Source organism: Gigantopelta aegis, unplaced genomic scaffold (genome assembly GCF_016097555.1).
Source record: "Gigantopelta aegis isolate Gae_Host unplaced genomic scaffold, Gae_host_genome ctg3252_pilon_pilon, whole genome shotgun sequence".
Taxonomy (NCBI): domain Eukaryota; kingdom Metazoa; phylum Mollusca; class Gastropoda; order Neomphalida; family Peltospiridae; genus Gigantopelta; species Gigantopelta aegis.
The window spans coordinates 9,906-15,386 of record NW_024533251.1 but is presented as its reverse complement, the minus strand read 5'-3'; positions in this window follow the sequence as shown (position 1 = coordinate 15,386).

The window sequence follows — 5,481 nt, the reverse complement described above, 5'->3', positions numbered from 1 at the left end:
TGTACCCTTACGGTAAGTTCTAGACTAGTGAACATCAGTACTTACTACAGTGACCTAAGATAGCTACCATTAGTAAGCTCTAGACTAGTGAACATCAGTACTTACTACAGTGACCTAAGATAGCTACCATTAGTAAGCTCTAGACTATGTGAACATCAGTACTTACTACAGTGACCTAAGATAGCTACCATTAGTAAGCTCTAGACTAGTGAACATCAGTACTTACTACAGTATTATTACAATAATAGTTTCTTTACAATGATACTGTGTTACATGATGACATTACCTCAATGCTAACTTTGAGTTGATTAATACTTTCTTGGAGATTTTTGACATTTTCTTTGACTTCATAAAGTGGCTGCATTTGTTCACTGGCTGTTGCTTTACCTGCAGTACCTGAAGTAAGATGAGATCTAAAAGAAGAAATAAAGATATCTATTACTCTCTCTCTCTCCCTCCTTACTTCAATTCTTGAAAATGATGATTAAGTCGTCCTTCCATAGCTACCATTTTGTCTTCACTGACTCCACCTACTCCAGCTCCTTGTCTACCAAAGATAATTTGATCGACTTTAGCTGTTAACTGTCTATTAAAATAAATTAAATGAAAGTAAATAATGAGAAGGTGTGGCTTACTTCATGTCTCGTACAATGGATGACTGCATGTCATGAACCAGTCGAACATTTTCTTCTAATTCAAGTCTAACCTGCCAGTCTTCTTTTTTCCCTTGTTCTGTGGTTGGCTTATGTCTAAGAGACTCCTTAATATAACATAAAATGAAAAAATACATACTTACTGTTCATCAAACTTTTCTGAAAAGGTCTGATATTCTTTCAAGCGATCATTATGTGCTTTATCTAATTCTTCCATCTTCTAATAAAATTATAAATAAAAATTTCATGTAATAACATCATTGGGGCTCCACCCCTGTATATAAGACTAGTAATATAGGCACTTACTTTTCCTCTTAGATTTTCAAGAGGAGTTAATGTATGTACCACATATGATAATACATCATGATCATCTGTATGACATCATATGAGAATTGTAAGAGAGTGTTAGCTGTACGTGTACATGTACATACCTGATAGACCACCTGTTTGCAGCAGATATACCAAAGTATCCACTTGGTGGGATTTTTGTGACACCTTCTAACCTCACACAGAGGTCATGATCATCAGTCAAATTAGAGTTACCTTCGTGTATCCATACCTAGAGAGAGAGAGAGAGAGAGAGAGAGAGAGAGAGGGGGGGGGGGGGGGGGGGGGGGGGGGGGGGGAGGAGGAGAGGGGGAGGGGAGAGGAGAGGGAGGGAGGGAGAGTCAGTTATATATCCCAGGTGGACACACACCTATTGTGTAAAGTAGATAATCACACGTATAGTCGTGCGTGAACATATAGGCATGGCAACAAACAGATGTTATACATATACTAGTAACTAATGACTCACTATACTAACATTATAATGTGTATATACTATAATAACATAGACCAGACACTCCCAATACATTAACAATAACATTATATATATTTTAACCATTTAATTTTTATATATTGTCATATACAGGGATTATAACAAAATTCTGTATATTGAAGTAACTGGTTCAGACATGTAGTCCATGTTATAAATACTTACCTCTAATTTCTTTTGATAATATATCACTTTAAGTTGAATAGGGAACTTTTTATTACGCACTTCTCTTAGACAGTAACCAGCCTCTTGCTTGTCTCCATCACTATGGAAACAAATGTATTATATCACTGGTGTTTCTGAATACTTACGTTCCATGATTGTATTGTAAAGTTCCATCACTTAGATAGACAGCAACCTTAGGACTGTCTCCCTGAGTGAGTGAGTGAGTGAGTGAGAGAGAGAGAGAGAGAGAGAGAGAGAGAGAGACATTGATAAATTACAAATAATATTTACATACTTGTCCATCATTATCAAAAGTATCAATAAAACACACTCAATCCTTTAAACGTTTCTACATTTCCAAACATGTTACCACTTGAACCTTTCTCACTAGTAAACCAAAAAGCCTAAGGAAAAGATACCACAGATTGTCATGTGATTATCATGTGATATTTACCATTCCATCAGCTCCATAAGTATTTCTACCAGATATAGAGAATATAGCATCAAACATCCAGTCAGGATTATCATATCTGTGTTTACTCCACACCCATCCATGACGCTCTTGGATAGAAGGACATACTCGTATTTGTTCATCAGTAGCCAGAGAATCTTAAAATGAAGAGATAAAGTAACTTTATTAAATACTACATTTGTCCATGGATCCATGCATTTTAACAGTCATCTGTTTTATGCATCTATCCAATCATCCATCCATCTATATATCTGTTTATGTATCTATTTAACCAAGTAACCAACCATCCATTCAGTCATTTACCTCCTCCATGATCCCAGAATGGTATCTGCCCTCTGGCATTGACAAGGACAGGAGGTTTAAAACTATATTTAAACTCAAATTTTTGGTGAACTCTTTGCAATAGATCAGTGGCAGAAACTGCTGACGAATAATTAATGAAGATTATGAAATAATGAAGCTATAGGAGAAGCTAAATGCAGCCATTTTTTTTGTCTGTTCAACAATGGGGCTCCTCATGGATGTGCATTAATAGGAAGTATCACTTCCAAAGCCACGCCCATGTCAATCCCACAGTATGTTTCGCAGGTTAATAATCTGATGCCACAAAAAACTTTGTAACACTTTTTAAAATCAAACTCTGTTAGTTTCCTTAAAATACAGTCTGGCTTTTTCCCGAGCTACGTTCGTGCTGCAGCATGCCTACGGAGCGATCAGAGCCCCAACCGTCCGAAGAGAGTAGTCGAGGCAAGGGCAGATTTTCGCAACTAGCTAAATTACGTCCTAGCAAGTCGAAGGTTGAAGATACAGAGAAAAAGGTACTGTAGTTTCTATAAATAACATAGTCCCTATTGAATACACAATATAATTATAAAGGTCTTATTATTTTATAAAGGTCTTATTATTTTTACATGGACATGTGTTAGTTCTTGTTTATTTACATTGTTAAAAATATTCATAACCCCACAAAGTAAATTAATTGACCACAGTTGTTTATGGATAAATAAAGTAATTTTATAAATGTAAAAATACAAGAAAAATTGAAGCGTTTTATATCATATACAATGCTTTTATTTCAAAACAAAGAAACTAATGTATTGTTGATTTCATGATAAGGATTAGATTTCAAATCTAGGGCTAGTATTATTTACTATTAAATACTGGGACATCCTCTGATCAAATACCCATTAGTCATAGTCTGCATTTCTAGTAATAGTATTGTTAGCATTAAAGAAAACATTACCATATTCAAGATGATAACACATGTGTTTATAGTATATTATGATCTCATTTGATCAATTGAGCAATTACTGCGGTATGGTGGTTATATGAGGCTCATAATTATCCTAGCTATCTGATTATATAATATGAATAATTGTTTTCTTTTAATAAAGATTGTACCACCTCTTACTAGCAAAGAGTAAGACCTTGTTAACACAATATTTTTTTCACTTTGTATACTTTAGTTAATAATTATTGCTAACTTCTAGTAGAACTGCTCACATATCATATCACTTAGTGTGGTATTAATCAAAGTAGTGCTATCAATGTTTCAAAAGGCTAGGTTGTGTCTGTCAATATGAGTTACTAGAATTACATTTAGTAGTTTCTATTCAACAAATAAGATCATATATCCAATTTTATCGGTTATATGTTTAGTGTGTAACAATAAACAGATGACATTTTATATATAGCACCATGGATACCAAGTACTAGTTCAATACAGGCAGTCATAATTGTAGTGGGTTCAATGGTGGCTGGTGTGTCTAGCCACTGGGCTGTCATATAAGTTAAGCATCATCAGGTAGGGTCAGTGTTATTGGTTGGTGATAACTTGATGTTATTAGTATATTAAAACTGAAAAAATTGGCTGTTGTTAAAACGTTGATAACATTAAAGAGCTGTGAAGTTACAAGTAACTATTTCTTCATATCAGTATTTGATGTTGTTTATAGCAATATTTTATATTACTTTGAATTTGTTGATGTATTCTCATGTGGTATATGCCAACTTAAAACACATTAAAAATGATTTTAGTATAGTATAGTAAAACTTTGCCAATTATTTTCACTTCACTAAAAACACATTGCATATCAGTGTTTTCTTTACAAATATTAGTACTATAATGTCTATTAGTCTGATCTATTATGGACATAATTATGTGTACATGATGCAGGCAGACTAGATCAAAGGAACCACTTCCTATACAGATAACATCACCTTGTAATTAACATCTATCACTTCCACTATATATATACTATATCATTGACCTTCTATATCAATGAAGTTGATTAGTATCTCTTCCTAGAAATAGTGACGATCTTTGTAATAAATATAATCAATGAACTACAGGAGATAGTTTTTACTGTTTACTCATATGTGTCTTTACATGCACCTGTTTTGGATAATATATAATTATTATTATATAATGGGTCTGCCCCCATATTTTGTAAACACTAATTACTAGCCTTATTGATGCAAAGCTATTGTTTACAAGTTAATATTGTTTGCTGTGTTATAAAGTCTCTCCCACTAGTATGGTCATGTCCATAACAGCAAGAAGTTAATTTTGACACTACTCCTACTGTCCCCTTGTTAGAAAGGCATCTATCATTAACACTAATGAATACCTTTTCCAAATATAAGCACATATTAACACATTACAGTTTTATTATACATTTGTTAGTAACTGACAGTGTATTAGAATAGTATCTCTTTAGTTGATAATGTAGTCAATGTTGGTAGTAAATGTCTTTAATTTTCAATGTTTAATAGATATAGTAAACTAATATACTTTGTTTATATTATTCAATCTTTGTGGGATCATTAGTTTATATCAGCATATTTGACATAATTGTTAATTACAGTGATATGTAATTGCACTGTCAGCAAATTACTTCTTGAACGATGTCGATCAACATTTGATTTGAAATCAGTCTATTTCTCAACATTATTTTAACATTTAGGAATATTGATCTCACTAAATAAGTCAATATTTAAACAGACAATAATATGCTATTGTACTAGTGTTTGGTATTAGACTCATATTACATTAGTTAGTGATATCACTAAGAGTTGTGTGTCGCTGTTCATTACCATAATGTGTGTCCGTTCATATGTGAATTATTTTTAAACTCATCTATTTGTTGACATAGAGGACATTAGTCTGCCTTCCTATTACTCACTATACTTCCTTATAAAGTTAATCCTCCATTTGTACATAACTACTATAGCGTTAAATGAGCTGGTGCATTTCCCTATTTATTGTAAACATGCCTTGTGTGTTTGAAATGTACGGTCATATCAGTTTTCATTTATTCCTTCTATATCTCTAATGAATTTACTAGAGTACGAAGGCCATTGATTGTATAACC